Raw genomic sequence first — 18,653 nt, forward strand, 5'->3', positions numbered from 1 at the left:
TAAATGTAAATGGACTAAATGCTCCAACTAAAAGACACAGACTGGCAAATTGGATAAAGAGTCAAGACCCATCAGTGTGCTGTATTCAGGAAACCCATCTCACGTGCAGAGACACACATAGGCTCAAAATAAAAGGATGGAGGAAGATCTACCAAGCAAATGGAAAGCAAAAAAAGGCAGGGGTTGCAATCCTAGTCTCTGATAAAACAGACTTTCAACCAAAAAAGATCAAAAGAGACAAAGAAGGCCATTACATAATGGTAAAGGGATCAATTCAACAAGAAGAGCTAACTACCCTAAATATATATGCACCCAATACAGGAGCACCCAGATTCATAAAGCAAGTCCTGAGTGACCTACACAGAGACTTAGACTCCCACACATTAATAATGGGAGACTTTAACACCCCACTGTCAACATTAGACAGATCAACGAGACAGAAAGTCAACAAGGATACCCAGGAATTGAACTCAGCTCTGCACCAAGCAGACCTAATAGACATCTACAGAACTCTCCACCCCAAATCAACAGAATATACAATTTTTTCAGCACCACACCACACCTATTCCAAAATTGACCACATATTGTGAAAATGGCCGTACTGCCCAAGGTAATTAATAGATTCAATGCCATCCCCATCAAGCTACCAATGACTTTCTTCACAGAATTGGAAAAAACTACTTTAAAGTTCATATGCAAAGCATATGAACTAAGCAAAAAAGAGCAAAAAACTAAGCAAAAAAGAGCCCGCATTGCCAAGTCAATCCTAAGCCAAAAGAACAAAGCTGGAGGCATCACGCTACCTGACTTCAAACTATACTACAAGACTACAGTAACAAAAACAGCATGGTACTGGTACCAAAAGAGAGATATAGATCAATGGAACAGAACAGAGCCCTCAGAAATAACGCCACATATCTACAACTATCTGATCTTTGACAAACCTGAGAAAAACAAGCAATGGGGAAAGGATTCCCTATTTAATAAATGGTGCTGGGAAAATTGGCTAGCCATATGGAGAAAGCTGAAACTGGATCCCTTCCTTACACCTTATACAAAAATCAATTCAAGATGGATTAAAGACTTAAATGTTAGACCTAAAACCATAAAAACCCTAGAAGAAAACCTAGGCATTACCATTCAGGACATAGGCATGGGCAAGGACTTCATGTCTAAAACACCAAAAGCAATGGCAACAAAAGCCAAAATTGACAAATAGGATCTAATTAAACTAAAGAGCTTCTGCACAGCAAAAGAAACTACCATCAGAGTGAACAGGCAACCTACAAAATGGAAGAAAATTTTTGCAATCTACTCACCTGACAAAGGGCTAATATCCAGAATCTACAATGAACTCAAACAAATTTACAAGAAAAAAAACAAACAACCCCATCAAAAAGTGGGTGAAGGACATGAACAGACACTTCTCAAAAGAAGACATTTATGCAGCCAAAAAACACATGAAAAAATGCTCACCATCACTGGCCATCAGAGAAATGCAAATCAAAACCACAATGAGATACCATCTCATACCAGTTAGAATGGTGATCATTAAAAAGTCAGGAAACAACAGGTGCTGGAGAGGATGTGGAGAAATAGAAACACTTTTACACTGTTGGTGGGACTGTAAACTAGTTCAACCATTGTGGAAGTCAGTGTGGTGATTCCTCAGGGATCTAGAACTAGAAATACCATTTGACCCAGCCATCCCATTACTGGGTATATACCCAAAGGACTGTAAATCATGCTGCTATAAAGACACATGCACACGTATGTTTATTGCGGCATTATTCACAATAGCAAAGACTTGAAACCAACCCAAATGTCCAACAATGATAGACTGGATTAAGAAAATGTGGCACATATACACCATGGAATACTATGCAGCCATAAAAAAGGATGAGTTCATGTCCTTTGTAGGGACATGGATGAAATTGGAAATCATCATTCTCAGGAAACTATCGCAGGAACAAAAAACCAAACACCGCATATTCTCACTCATAGGTGGGAAGTGAACAATGAGAACACATGGACACAGGAAGGGGAACATCACACTCTGGGGACTGTTGTGGGGTGGGGGGAGGGGGGAGGTATAGCATTGGGAGGTATACTTAAAGTATAATAATAATAAATAAAAATAAAATAAAATAAAAAAGAGAACTACAAAACATTGCTGAAAGAAATCATAGATGACAGAAATGAAAACACATTTTATGTTCATGGATTAGAAGAATCAATATTGTGAAAATGACCATATTGCCCAACCTACAGATTCAATGCAATTCTATCAAAATACTAACATCATTTATCATAGAATCAGAAAAAAAATCCTAAAATTCATATGGAACCAAAAAAAAAGCCCAAATAGTCAAAGCAATCCTAAGCAAAAAGAACAAATCTGGTGGCATCACCTGAATTCAAATTATACTACAAGGCCATGTTACCCAAACAATGTGGCACTGATATAAAAGTAGACACACAGAACAATGGAACAGAATAGAGAACCTAGAAATAAAGGCAAATACTTAAAGCCAACTGATCTCCAACAAAGCATACAAAAGCATAAATTGGGGAAAGGACACTCTATTCAATAAATTATTTAATAAATGATGCTGGGAAAACTGAATAGCCACATATGGAAGAATTAAATTTTATCTCTCTCACCTTATGTACAAAAATCAACTCAAGATAGATCAAAGACTTAAATCTAAGATCTAAAGCCATAAAAATTTTAGAAAAACACCTAGGAAAAACTCTTCTAGACACTGGCATAGGCAAATAATTTTTTACCAAGACCCCAAAAGCAAATGCAACAAAAACAAAAATAAATAAATGGGACCTAATTAATTTTCTTTATCTATTCATTGCTGCACGGGCACTTAATTTGGTCTCAAATCTTTGCAATTTTTAATTGTGCTGCAATTAACATACATGTGTAAGTGTCCTTTTGATATAATGATTTTTTTAAAGCTTCTGTTCAGCAAAAGAAGTAATTGGAGTAAACAGACAACCCAGAGAATGGGAGAAAATATTTGCAAACTATGCCTTCTACAAAGGACTAATATCCAGAATCTACAAGGAACCCAAACAAGTCAGCAAGAAAAAAAATCAAATAATCCAAATAAAAGTGGGCAACTGACATGAATAGACATTTTTCAGAAGAAAATATACAGATGGCCAAATATGAAAAATGCTCAACATCACTAATCATCAGGAAAATATAAATTAGAACTACAATGAGATACCACCTTACCCCTGCAAGAATGGCCATTATTATAAAGTCAAAAGACAGTACATGTTGGTGTGGATGTGGGAATGCTTATACATTGCAGGTGGGAATGTAAATTAGTATAGCCTCTAAGGAAAACCATATGGAGATTTCTTAAAGAACTAAAAAATCTACCATTTGATCCAGCAATCTCACTACTGGATATCTACCCAAAGGAGAAGTCATTATATAAAAAAGCTTACCTGAACATGTACGTTTATTGCAGCACAATTAACAATTGCAAAGATTTGGAACCAACGTAAGTGCCCATCGACCAATGAGTGAATAATGAAAACAGGGAATATTACTCAGTACTACTCACTATTCCAGTACACCATGGAATACTACTCAGCCATAAAAAAGAATGAAATAACGTTTTTTGCAGCAACTTGGATAGAGACAGAGCCTATTATTTTAAGTTGAGGAACCCAGGAATGGAAAACCAAATGCCATATTTTCTCTTACAAGTGGGAACTAAGCTATGGGTACACAAAGGCAGACTAAGTAGTATAATGGACTTTGGAGACTCAGAAGGAGGAGGGTGGGAGGTGGTTAAAGGATTTAAAAAACTGCATATTGGGTATGATGTACACTACTTAGTGCACATGAGTGCACTAAAATCTCTGACTTCACCGCTCTACAATTCATCCATGTAACCAAAACCCACTTGTACTCTAAAAGCTATTGAAATTTTTAAAATTAAAAAAAAAAACACTGGATTGCCTTCCTGTAAAACATTAGTCACTTTGAAAATACATGTGCATTTGTGTGATTCTTTGATCTATATGTACCTTCTGATGAGAAAGTAGGCTGTCAGATCATAAGAATAAAGAGAGTGTTCCTTTTGCTCATGATTATGCCTACAGCCATTAGCATATAACTTATATTAGGTTCTCGATAAATATTAATTGACAAAATGGCCAGAGTTCATATCCCAAGACTTCTAGATAAGTACTTTGCCCTAATATGCCTCTTTCTAATCATATTTTTTAAACTCAACAACTATACCTTTTTTCTTGCCCATGGAAAATTTCATTAAATTTACAGGAGCAGTACTCTTCAGCCCACACTTTGGAAAAGACTGGGAAGTGGAAAGAGCAGAGGTCTAGGTGTTAGCAAACTTAGATTCTAGTCCAAACTGATTATTACTTTCTACAGTCCCGCAGGGAAGTAATGGCCCCTCTCTTCTCCTCAGTGGTCTCATCTTTCAACAAACTAGCCCCTTCTAACCCCATTATTCCATTTCTATGCTGTTAGAATATCTTTTACACAAATTTTCTCCATTTTTATAACTTATCTCCAAGGTACCTAATATCTATTGTTTTCTTCTGAATATGCCCATTGAGCTGTCTGTTTCTAGCATTCCCAAGGTTTTTCTCCCTTTTAGAACTGACTTGTTCCACTCACTTGGGGATTCTGATTACTTCTACAGTTGCTCCATTCAACCCAGTCATATTTAGCTTAAGGGATAGTTTGTAGCTGGGTGTATTAGTCCTTTTTCATGCTGTTGATGAAGACATACCCGAGACTGGGAAGAAAAAGAGGTTTAATTGGACTTACAGTTCCACATGGCTGGGGAGGCCTCAGAATCATGGCAGGAGGTGAAAGGCACTTCTTACACTGCAGCAGCAAGAGAAAAATAAGGAAGAAGCAAAAGCAGAAATCACTGATAAACTCATCAAATCTCGTGAGACTTATTCACTATCATGAGAATAGCATGGGAAAGACCAGCCCCCATGATTCAATTACTTCCCCCTGATTCCCTCCCAAAACACGTGTGAATTCTGGGAGATACAATTCAAGCTGAGATTTAAATAGGGACACAGCCAAACCATATCACTGGGTAAATTAACACTGAATAGGGAAGCATTATTATTTTAACAAGTGCTCCTGGTTTCTTAATCCAAAATGGGAGAATTCAAGAACTATGGCATAGAGAAGACATTTTGGGAAAGGTAAGACCTTTCAGTGACACAAGTAGCATTTTGGATAGCTGTCTATGTAAGATTGATGCTGAAAACAGACACTAAAATAAGTAAACCAATGAATTCCAATAAATGTATGGCTCAGTGAATCTTCTCAGCTAAAACCCAAACTATGCTGTTTCCCCAAGAGTAGGAAGGCACCCAGAGGGCAAGTCTATTGAGTCAGCTGGAAGACGGATTGGCCTGATATAGACCTGGCAAAGCCTGCAAGGGTAGTGCATAGGGGAAGATAGATGCCAATCCAGTTCACAACACACAGCGGGAACATTAGGAATGCTGTAGCAGAGAGGAAAGGAGGAATCCAACCCAGATGCCTCACAGCTGGAAGTAAAAGCTGTCATTGCTAGACTGTTATAAAGTAAATGATACACAGGAGTGGAAATTCACCTGTCCCTAGAGGTAAGAAGTACCCTTGTACCATCACTGAGTTTGGATTAGTTCTCTCACATGAAAGTCCCTTTAGGACCTGATGAATTAGAAAGCAGCTCCCTCACACAGCCCATCTGAAAAAAAGCTTTATAGGGCCAAGGAGCCCCTCAGCCCTGTGGTACGTAAGGCTCCAGATCCATCAAAGTGAATACTCCACAGACCCCGTTCTCATGAGTACTCCTCAGATTCTAGAACACAACCTCGTTCAAGATTCACTCTCAATAACTTTCCCTCTATAGCAGGAATTGGCAAACATTTTTATGTAAAGGGCCAGAAAGTAAATATTTTAAGCTTTATAGGCCATTCTGTGTCACAACTACTCACCTGAGTCAGGGTAGCATCAAAGCAGCCACAGACAATATGTAAATGACTGAGGATGGCTGTGTTCCAATAAAACTTTATTTACAAAGAGAAGTAGTAAGCTGAATTTAACTCATGGGCTGCTATTTACCGATTCCAGCTTTACAGAAGTTAAGGCAAAACATTCAACACCTCCTCTCTTGCCATTTGCATAAACCTAATACTCCACCAGGAAAGATCTCTGAAGTCCCCTAACTCACAGAGTTGGAATAACTGCCCTAATCCATGAGTTCTTTACTCTCCCAGGCTATCTATACCTTACCCTAATTCTTCAGTAAAACTTAATCACAGCCAAACCTTTGGGCTTTATTCATTCAGTGTTCTGATTTTAGGACACAAGACAGCAAATATAATGGCACAGTGGGAAAGAGCACTGTAGATGCAACAGAGGATTATCAATGGTATAAATAGTTCTACCATGTCTACTGTTAAGAAAACTGGACTTAGGAGTCTTACTCCTTAGCTTTATGTCCTACTAGACTAGGGATTAATGACCAGAGACAAGATGATTACAGGTGAGGGAGTTACTGGCAGACTTTATTGATTAAAAATGTGAATAAAAGTATAAAACAAAAAACAGAGAAAAATGCAATGCCTTAGACTACCAGTCATAAGGCCAGAGACCCAGTCATGGATATGACTACTGGTCTTTAGGTCTTGAATTAAGTCTCTCAGACCAATTTTTCTCATTGGGGCAACAAGTGGACATATCCTGTCAGCTCCCTAAATAACATGCTCTAAAGACTCTTGCTAAGCTTTTGAAAAAACTCAAACTTTTTCTTGTCTCTTATGACTTTACCCTTCACAAGTTATTCTGAAGCCATGGGTTGCATGACACATCCAACCCTTACCCACAGACCTCTATGCAGCGTTTTCTTCTAGGTAGATTATTACCTAGGCTCCGTCTCCACCATGCCTCTCAATTTTGTTTATCCTTCTAGTGTCTAGTTAGACATCTGTCTTATATTTTTCTTGGCTCCCTAAAACTTGATTTGATGTTCCTTTTTTAAAATAAGCCCATATAACTCACTTTCTCTATTATTATTCTCATGACACATTACTATACTTCCTTGTTCACCCTACTAGGCAGTGACTTATCTGAGCACCATAATTTTTTTGCACTCTTCATTGTATCACCAAAGTCTAGTTCTCTTCCTGAAATATAGCATCAGCTCAATTTGCTGAACTAGCTAATTAATAAGATGGGACTCTGTCTTTCTTCTTCCACACAAGGGATTCTTGTGATTATATTGGGCCTACCCTGATAATCCAGGATAATCTCCTTAGTTTAAAGCCAGCTAATTAGCAACTTCCATCTATCATTTTAATCCCCCCTTGTCATGTAATATAACACATTTACAGATTCCAGGGATTAGGGCATAGCCATCTCTGGGGTCTTTATTCTGCCCACTGTACTGCATAAGGTCAAAGAGTGACTTTGTAGCACGCCAAGTGATAGAAGAGGCCAGGTGCAGTGGCTCATGCCTGTAATCCCAGCACTTTGGGAGGTCGAGGTGGGTGGATTGCTTAAGTCCGGGAGTTTGAGACCAGCCTGGCCAACATGGTGAAACCCATCTCTACAAATAATGCAAAAATTAATCAGGCATGTTGGCACATGCCTGTAGTCCCAGCTACTTGGGAGGTGAGACGGGAGAATTGCTTAACCCTGGATGGGGCGGAGGTTGCAGTAAACTGAGATTGCACCACTGCATTCCAGCCTCAGTGACAGAATGGGATCCTGTCTCAAAAAACAAAACAAAAAACAAAGTGACAGAAGAACAGTAAAACAAATGAATAAAAGAGGAAACTATAATGTAAGATTTAAGAGTCAAAACTTTGAAGCTATACCATCTGGGTTCAAATCCCAATTTGCCACTCACTAGCTGTGTGATGCCCAATCATTAAATAGTAATGATAACAAAGTATATACTACACGGTTGTTTTCAAGAATAAATGGTTGAAGTTTAAGAAATCTGCCTAATATCTGGTTCATAAAACAGTAGACACTCAATAAACTATTATTGTATGTATGTGTATATAAATATACATGAATATATTTATACATACAAGCATACCTTATTTTATTACACTTTGCTTTATTACATTACAATTCACAGATATTGTGTATGTGTCTGGTTTTACACAAATGGAAAGTTGTGGCAAGCTTGCTTTGAGCAAGTCTATTGGTGCCATTTTCCTATACCATGTGCTCACTTTATGTCTCCATGTCACATTTTGGTATTTCTTGCAACATTTCAAATTTTTCATTAGGATTATATGTTTATGGTGATCAGTAACTTTGAAATTACTATTGTAATTGTTTGGGGTTGCCATGAATTGTGCTCATAGAAGATGGCAAATTTAATGTGTGTGTTCTGCCTGCTCCACTAGCCGGCCATTACTCCATCTTTCCTTCTCCTCAAGTCTCTTTATTTCCTAAGTTACAACAATACTGAAGTTAGGACAGTTAATAACCCTACAGTGGCCTCTAAGTGTTCAAGTGAAAGGAAGAGTAGCATATCTTTCACTTCAAGTCAAAACTAGAAATGATTAAGCTTAGTGAGGAAGGCATGTCAATAGCCAAGATAGGCCAAAAGCTAGGCCTCTTGTACCAAAGAGACAAATTGTGAATGCAAAGGAAAAGTTATTGAAGGAAATTAAAAGTGCTACTCCAGTGAACACACAAATGATAAAAAAGAAAAACAGCCTCATTACTGATATGGAGAAAGTTTCATCCCTCTGTATAGAAGAACAAACCAGGCACAATATTCCCTTCAGCCAAAGCCTAATCCAGAGCAATGTTATAGCTCTTTTCAATTCTGTGAAGTCTGAGAAAGGTGAGGACTTTGCAGAAGTAAAGTTGGAAGTTAGCATAGATTGGTTCATCAGGTTTAAGGAAAAAACTCTCCCCATAACATAAAAGTGCAAGGTGATGCAGCAAGTTATCCAGAAGAACTGGCTAAGATCTTTAATGAAGGTGGCTATATAAAACAACACATTTTTCAGTGTAGATGAAACAGCCTTCTACTGGAAGAAGATGCCATCTAGGACTTTTATAGAGAGATGTCAATGCCTGGCCTCAAATCTTCAAAGGGATTCTCTTATTAGGGACCAATGTAGCTGGTGACTTAGACACCAATGCTCATTTATCACTCTGAACATACTAGAGCCCTTAAGAATTGTGCTAAACCTTCTCTGTCTATGCTCTACAAAGGAAACAACAAAGCATGGATGTCAGCACATCTGCTTACAGCATAGTTTACTGAATATTCTAATCCTACTATTGTGATGTACTTCTTGTAAAAAAAAGATTCCTTTAAAAATAATATTATTCACTGACACTGCGCCTAGTCACCCAAAAGCTCTGATAGAAACATATAAGGAGATAAGTGTTGTTTTCATACCTGCTAACACAACATACCTTCTGCAGCCCATGGTTCCCGGAGTAATTTTGACTTTCAAATCTTATTATTTAAGAAATACATTTTGCAAGGCTGTAGTTTCCACAGGTAGTGGCTCCACTGAGGGATCTGGGCAAAGTAAATTGATAATCTTCTGGAAAGGATTCATTATTCTAGCTGCTACTAAAAACATTCATGATTCATGGAAAGAGGTCAAAACATCAACATTAAAAGGAGTTTGGAAGAAGTTGATTCCACCAATCATGGGTAGGAGTTCAAGATGTCAGTGGAGAAAGTAACTGCAGATGTAGTAGAAATAGAATGAGAACTAGAATTAGAAGTGCAGACTGAAGACGTGAATGAATCGCTGCAATCTCATGATTAAACTTGAATGGATGAGGAGTTGCTTCTTATGAATGAGCAAATAAAGTGGTTTTCTGAGATGGAATCTACTCCTGGTGAAGATACTATAAACTTTGTTGAAATGACAAAAAAGGTTTAGAATGTTACATAAACTTAGTTGATAAAACACTAGCAGGGTTTGAGAGGACTGACTAATTTTGAAAGAAGTTCACAGTTCTACTGTGGGTAAAATGCTATCAAACAGCATTGAACGCTGCATAGAACTCTTTCTTGAAGGAAGAATCAATTGACTCACATACATATGTATAACATAAATGAATGAATGGAAAGAGAGATACATAGAAAGATACGGTTGGGGTTGAGGGGAGCAGAGAAGGTGTTATGACCTCTAAAGAAAGGAAAAAAAACAAAAATCATACACTAAAATGATAATGGGAATTATTTTTGCAAGCAGAAAGATGGTAATATTGGTAATTTGTTTTGAGATTTGTATTGTTTTAGCTCATTTATGTGTTTATTTTCCTCAGAATATATGATTTATTAGTTATTAAACATACACTTATAGTTAAATAAGGAAGTTCCTGGTGCAAGGTGTGGCACATAATAGAAACTCAAGATACACCTATCATTATTATTATTATTATCACTATTGTCATTGAAGAGAGATAGCACAGAAGCCTCTGAATGTATAATTTTAAGTTAGAATAAAGTTTAATTCTTCTCTCTTACTAACCATGTAGCCTAGGACACACTAATGCAGCTACGTTTCAGTTTTCTTGTCTGATAAGTAAGGACATAAGTGCCAACCTCAATGAGCTATGTTAAAGAGATTAAGTTAGCTAACAGAGTATTTTATTAGCAAAATACCTGAGGCACGGTGAGCACTTGATTGAGAGAAACAATTTATAATATCCCATCATTATTAATTTGTAAAACTCTTCTACTTTTTTCAAATCTTTTCTCCTGATCACATCTAGTTCTTTTCCCATTCCAGCCCAGGTTGGGCCTTCCATGGATCCTCAACTCTGACTTCATCTCAGCCTTCTGGTCAACATCCCTTGGCCTTAATTCCAGTTGCCTCAATCCTTCCATTAAGTCACCAGAGTTGCAAAATCCATTTATTTTGTGATGACTCCTTGCTCAGCTCACCAGGGAAACCTGACCTGCCACTTGCCTTTGATCTAAAACCATCCTTTGCCAATTATGATGATACTGGGGAGCCAGCAAAAATAGAGCCTTATAGGTAGATATATGAGCAAAGCCGATTGCAGAAGGAAATGTGGTCATTGAAAAGAGAGCAGCAGAATTTGTTTCTGCTCTGGAACTGCTAGAAGGCTCAAAGTGCTGACTGGCCTGCTTTATCAGACACCTTTGCCTGAGGGTTTAAATCATTCTAATTGCTCCGGATTCCTAGGAGGCCAGGAGGCTGCTGATAACTGTTGAGGTCAGCCTGTCTCCTGCTTGCCCTTTTTGTTGTTGTATGTGTGTTTTAGAAAAAATGTAAACTACATAAAGGTAGCTTCAGCCCAGAAAGGCAGGAGAATGTTTTCAAGCACAGGAGGGGGCAGAGAGAAAAAAGAAGCTTGAAGGAGGAAACAGTGTGTGATGGTTAATATTGAGTGTAAACTTGATTGGATTGAAGGATGAAAATTATTGTTTCTGGGTGTGTCTGTGAAGGTGTTGCCACAATTAACATTTGAATTCATCGACTGGGAGAGGAAGACCCACCCTCGATGTGGGTGGACACCATCCAATCAGCTGCCAGGGCGGCTAGAAAAAGCTAGAAAGTCTTCCAGCTTTCCTCTTTCTCCTGTGCTGGATGCTTCCTGCCCTTGAACATGAGACTCCAGGTTCTTGGGCCTTTGGACTCTTGGACTTTTATACCAGTGGTTTGCTAGGGACTCTTGGGCCTTTGGTTACAGACTAAAGGCTGCACTGTCAGCTTTCCTACTTTTGAGGCTTTGGGACTCAGACTGAGCCACTATTAGCATCCTTGCTCCTCAGTTTACAGATGGTCTATCTTGGGACTTTACCTTGTGATCCTGTGAGTCAATTCTCCTTAATAAACTCGCTTTCATATATATCTATATATTTATATATATGAAAGCATATATTTGTAAATATTTGTGTGTATATATACACAAATACATATGTATATATGTATATGTATGTGTGTATATATGTGTGTGTATGTGTGTGTGTATTATATATATATATATCTCCTATTAGTTCTGTCCCTCTGGAGAATCCTAATGCATAGTGTAAATCTATCCAAATATTTTAGATTATTTAAATGTTCTCCTCTGTAGACTCATTGAACTGAAATCATCCTCTTTAATGTACTCTGAGGCTCTTTTATTATGCAATTTATCAATTTTACAACATATGTTTATTGAATGCCTACTATGTGCCAGACAATATTTTATACATTCAATATACTTCACTTGTATTAACTCATTTAATTTTCATGGTACCTTTGAAGTAATTATTATTATACCTATTTTTTAGATAAGAAAACTGACAAAGGTTATATTAGTTGCCAAAGATAATACAGAACTAGAATTTATGACAAATACATACTTATAATCATGTACTGCATAAAATCATAATTTCTAAATAATGCTTTTTTTACTTGTATATTTAAAGAAACAAATTAATTTTCAATTCAAACATCTTGGACATCAGTTTTGTGGTCATGCCTGGAGCCACTTTTGAATCATCTAACATAATATTCCATGCTTCATTTCTGCCTAAGCTGTTCTTTTTGAATCTGTGTTTTATTCTGATTTATATAGAATTTGAAAATGTTACCAAAGCCCCCAACCATTAGAACAATATTTGAACTTTTCATCCATGCATTCAAAATTCACCATAAACTTATGATATTGACTTTTATAAAAATAATGTATCTATATAGCTTAAAATACAAAGTAGTACTATAAAACTTATGAATTTTTTTTGAAACTAGAGTTTTCTCAACTTCCTTGTTCCCCAGACACATCAATTCCTCTCCCCCCTCCCCAACTTTGGTATTTCCCTTTTCATTTCCATATAATATGCTTAATTTTGTTATTTTTTATTTAACAAAATTAGACAAAATCTATTGTCTTCCTATTGTGAAAAATAAAGATTTAATATTCTTCTAACACTAGTCTTCTATTTGTTTCCAACCTCTCTCCTCTAATTAGTTAGATAACTTTTGGTTAAATAGCCAGAGTTTTTGTCAATGTGAATAAGTATATATTGTTTCCTGCTGAGAAATTATGAATGATGACATTTTCTTTTATATGAATTTCCTAGGGTTAATAATTTACTTAATTTTTCTTTTGTTACATCTATGTGCACCTATTAGTATCTCTCTCAAACACTCTGACTTTGTATAATATACTTTCAGCATAGTCAACTGCATTGGGTACTTATTTATTTCATTTTCTGAAAGACTGAACACCTAGACCCATCCATCCTCCTACTTATGTATTTAAGTTGGTGCTTTCGAGGAATGCTGAACATTTTTTGTGCTAGGACATTCTTTTGCTACCTTTCTTTACCTCACTTCTCAATTAGATCTCCTGTTTTTTGGATACCATGTCTTCCTTCTTTCCAATTGCTACCACATTTCATTGAATATGTCTTCCATGGCTTCCCAAGATGTTATGAGTAAACTCCCTGTGCAACTTTGTGTATATACTTCACACTTGATTGACGATTTAGCTAGGTATAAAAATCTAGATTGAAAATATTTTGCCTTCAAATTTTTAAAAATGCTTTTCTAATTTTATCTGACATCTAGTTTATTGTTTCTGTTCCTGATTTCTCTACTCCCTCCCCTCCTTCTTGGCTATGCACTATAAGCTCTTTTTATCTTATTGTGTTGAAACTTTATAATAATGATGCAGGGGGTGAGGTTAGAACTTTCAAACTAGAAACATCTTATACAGGCCTAGGAATCTTTTTTTCTGTATTATCTCTTTGTCCTTTATTCTTCCTTTTATGTGGGATGGTGATCATTCAGAAGTGGTTCGTTAATTTTATTCTCTGATTTTCCAACTCTTTGTCTTTTATTCTACTTTATGTTTCTTTAACTTTGTCTTCCAGTTGTCTTCTGAGTTATTTACCCCCCCCCCACCAAGACTAATCTAAGGACTCAGCACAGACTGCCTGGTTCCAATTCTGACTCTGTCACTTAATATTTAAATGGCTTTTTGCAAGTTATTTAACTTAGATAGACTTAGTTTTTTCTCAGAGAAAAAAATACCTGCCTAACTCTCAGGGTTGTCATGAGGATTAAATGAGTTAAGATTAAATTTTAGAAGACTGTCGATACATAGTAAATGCTACCAAGCTCATTTAAATAATTATGGGCTTCTCTAGTTCCAGCTGTCAAGAATACTGATAAATAATATGAAATATTAATATATTTATTTTTGTATTCATATATAATATGAATATAAAAAGCTATACCTCATGTTAATCCTAACTTTGCTTTCCTACTTTGATACCCATTCATTCCTTCTAAAACTTGAAAGAAGCATTTACCTATTTTGTCTCCTCCATTCCAAGGTCATAATCATTATCCCCATAACCCCACACACATATACCTATCTTAAGGCAATTCCCTTCAGCTATTTTTCACTTAGACTATGCCACATTCAGCATCTTGGCCATAATTCTCCACAGGACACACTCAGTGGAGAATAACCCGGGTTACTAAAGAGGACTCTGAATCTTGCCATTTAAAGAATACTTGAAAAACTAGATGTTTTTATCCCAGAGAAAGGATGACAAAGCAGAGCAAGTAAATGTTTTACCTTTGCCTGTTGTGGAGACCCATTTAGAACTTCCGAGTTAGTATGAAGTTTATTTTAAACTGAAGATATTTAGGATTCAACAGATGCATAAAGAAGCCCTCTTGGAACTGCACTTATCTAATCAAAAGCAAAGACTTCTGGGAAATGAGGCTGCCATAAATTCCATCTCCAGGCTGGCTTTTACTCCCATGAAGGAGATCAAGAGTGAACCTACCAAAAATTCCATCTCTAGAGTAGTTTTATGGCCTTGGAGAAAACACAAAGACCACTCACACCTGCACACCACGCACAAAGCGTTATGACAGTTTTCCTATCTCCTGTTGGCTCTTCCCAAAACCCATTTGTTCTTCCCATAGAGGCCTTTTGCTTCCACTCCTTTTTTCCTAAGTTAGGTATGTAAACCTCAAGCCTTAACCGTTTATGAGCTACTTCTTTTGTTAACTCCTGTATGCATACAAATGTACTTCTTTTCTCCAGTTCATCTGTCTGTTGTCAGTTAAACTAACAGGTCCCCAGACGCAGAAAGTTTTCCTTCCTGACACTGCAGCATCCAGTCCCCTTCAATTGCTAGTAACTCTCTTGTTCTCCTTTGGAAAACCATTCTTTTCTCACTATCAGTCTATATGGTTCTCCTTTGGAAAACCATTCTTTTCTCACTATCAGTCTATATGGTTCAAGTGGGACTGACTTCACCCATTAGCTCCAGGAATTAACACATAACATGGATCCAGGAGGGATCAGGCTGGTCAGAGCATTGAATCCTCTTGTTTCATTGACTGGCTGAGGGATGGGTCTAATGCAGTAAAATCAATAATTTGAGGACTCTTCTGGATTTATTGGGAAAGACAAGCTTTTTTCCCCAATGGTGTAGCACGTGACATGGTTTTGACCACATAAAGAAATCCTGTTGTGGCAATGAAGTCGGCACAGAGGAAAAACAGAGAGAAGGACAGACAGATTACTAACCATGACATTTAGCCCTCAATACACTTACACCTGAAGCTATAAACCATGGAATTTTTAAAATTTATATGAGCTAATAAATTTCCATTTTTTTGTAAGCCAGTTTGAGTTGGGATTCTGTCATTTTCAAGCAAAAGTCCTGAGTAACTCAGTGGGCATGAAAGCTGCCTTTATGGGCATCAAGTAAGAGCATACTTGAACTGAATTCATTTGCTGGGAAAACATTTATCTCATGTCTGTTATGTGTAACAGTCTTAACGATTTCTGAAAAACTCTAGTTGTGACAATTCATTCATAAACTGACCTTGGCCTAGATAATAAAGGGACATTTTATTAAGCCTAGCACTTGAAAAAAACCTTCTTTAAAGAGGATAGGATTAAAGGATAATCTCTTCCACTAAGATAAATATTTATAGTCATTAAGTTTTTTTTTCCCCCAGTAAGGTAGATGCTTTAAAAAGGAAAACGAACTTGCTTAAGAAACTCCAGAGTATAGAAAATTTTTTAAAAGAAAATGTAGCATAAAAACATAGACCCTGAAATCGGACTCATCAGTTTTAAACCCTGATTCTACCACTTATAAGCTGTATGCTCTTAAAGAATTTACTTAACCCTTTTATGTTTCAAGTTCCTCAGTTGTAAATTATCAGAAACTGTCACAACTCACAGACTGTTGTGAGGATTAAATGAAATACCATATGTAAAGAATTTAGCATTTTTTTCTGGCACAGATATTATTACTGATATCATCACCAATAAATTGGGTTTGAATCTAAACATGCTCCTTCCAACAAAATGCTAGATTTAATATGATTTTTTTCCTCATTATGTCCTATTTCAAATTTTGTTTTCTCTCTGAAGTACTTAAAAGAAAAAATCTGTCCTTTCTCTGGCTTAGGTGGTTTAGGTTGGTAATATTAGTAACAGGCTTTGACTGATAGCCTTTAGAATACTGAGAACTATTTTTCAAAAAGTTAGAATAAATGTCAGCACCCTGATAGGAGAAAGAAGATTTTTTTTGCTCTGCAAACAGATGATAGACACTTCTGTGGGGTGTTTACCCTTGGCCCTCTCAAACCACCAGATAGGTAGCCACCTACTCTGGTGTAAAATATACGTAGAGGGCTGGGCGCGGTGGCTCATGCCTGTAATCCCAGCACTTCTGGAGGCCGAGGCAGGTGGATCACAAGGTCAAGAGATCAAGACCATCCTGGCCAACATGGTGGTCTCTACTAAAAATACAAAAAATTAGCTGGGTATGGTGGCACGTGACTGTAGTCCCAGCTACTTGGGAGGCTGAAGCAGAAGAGTCACTTGAACCTGGGAGGTAGAGGTTGTAGTGAGCCGAGATCGTGCCACTACACTCCAACCTGGGCGACAGAGTGAGACTCTGTCTCAAAAAAAAACAAAACAAAATAACAACAACAAAATATATGTGTGTGTGTGTGTGTATATATATATATACACACTAAACTATATATATACACACACACACACACACACACACATATATATATATATGTAGAGAGAGTCAAATTTCAAGGTAACTTCTAAGACAGTCATACATCTGTGGCTATAATTGACCCATTACTCACAGCTATCGGGAATGTGCTCTTTCATTAAAAATAATAATAATAATAATAATAATAATAAAAAGAGACTCACCAAACATCTCTGAAAGCGATTACCCAAAGACACCACCATAAATCTCATATTCATAAGCATCACCAAAATTGAGTAGGGTTGGTGGCATGGGTTTTCTTTTTGGGGCAATAAAAATGTTCTAAAATTGACTGTGGCAATGGCTGCACACATCTGTGAATATTCTAAGAACCACTGAATTTTATGCTTTAAGTGAGTGAATTGAGAAATGCAAATTATGTCTCAACAAAACTGTTAAAAAGAAAAATGAGTGGAGTTGCCCAGCCTGGTTCTCTTGGCCCACATCTATACAAGTATTGCACAACCAAGAACATGACAGCAAAACAATGAGAGACAGCACCAACTAATACTTGAACTGATTGCTATGTATCAAGCACTTTGATAGGCATTTTGTTGTCTCATTTAATTATCACAGCAAATCAATAAGCATTATTCCTATTTCCATTTGTCAGAAGAGAAAACAAAAGCTCAGGGTGGTTATCCTGACCAAGGTCGTGGTCAACAGGGTCAGGACCCCAATTTGTTATTAGTCTCACCCTCAAACGCATATTCGTGACCACCAAATAGATAATATTCCCCCATGTAGAACTCCCACTTTTGTCAAGTTTCTGTGTACAAATAAAACTGTCTGCAATTAGCATAGGCTAGAATCCCAGGATGGGCAGCAGCTTGATTTGGGGCTAGAAAACATTGGGTTCCACTGTTGGGAGGACAACAAACACACAGACATGCATATGTATACATATCCTTGATCTTTTGGGTTAGGAAACAGAATTTTAAAATAATAACAAGTAATAAAAAGAGCTTTTTATTTAACTTATTTATTAAATGAATATAACTTTAAAATGATCAATTGTTTTACATTTAATCAAATGGTTTTATTAAATAGATTTTATTTCATATACCTAATTTAGCTGCACTCTCACTTTAGTCAAATTCTGTCAACTGATTTGGAAATTTATCCTTTACGCTAAACAACTGATGAGTGAGTGCACATGAGTTTATAAAGACTCAGGAAAACGCCCCTCATCTGTACAGTATTAAACCTAAATGATAAATCATAAATGATCCAGTCCAATCTCTATTTCCCAGGTGAAAAAAATTAGGGCCAAAGAGGACATTCTTGAACCTCCTACCAAAAGGAGATATCAAAAACTAGATTTATCTAACTCTAGGAGAATAGCAAGTTTTTGGCAATGTTATATAGAAGCAATTGCTCTGATTTTTCTCACTTTTGGTGTTTCAAGTACAAATGTTTGGCATGTTCTTATTAAATGTTCTCCAACATTTTCATCACCAAAAACCTAAATTATTATCTCTCTACAGTCTCCATTTGTTGTGGTGTCTGTAATTTACTTTAAAATACTTCAGTGTGAACTGTGTGATTTATATATGCCTGTGTGAGTTAGTTTTA

General features: G+C 36.8%; 1 long non-coding RNA gene across 1 annotated transcript in view; it reads right to left on the reverse strand.

Annotated features, from left to right (window-relative positions):
• Window positions 1–4,912, reverse strand: part of LOC134761443 (uncharacterized) — a 330,423-nt gene extending 325,511 nt beyond the window's left edge. The window contains exon 1 of the long non-coding RNA XR_010140056.1: window positions 4,829–4,912. This is a non-coding gene — a long non-coding RNA (uncharacterized LOC134761443). The remainder of the gene's footprint in view (window positions 1–4,828) is intronic.
• Between the last annotated feature and the right edge of the window lie 13,741 nt (window positions 4,913–18,653).

The sequence above is a fragment of the Pongo abelii genome, chromosome 4 (genome assembly GCF_028885655.2).
Source record: "Pongo abelii isolate AG06213 chromosome 4, NHGRI_mPonAbe1-v2.0_pri, whole genome shotgun sequence".
NCBI classification, from domain to species: domain Eukaryota; kingdom Metazoa; phylum Chordata; class Mammalia; order Primates; family Hominidae; genus Pongo; species Pongo abelii.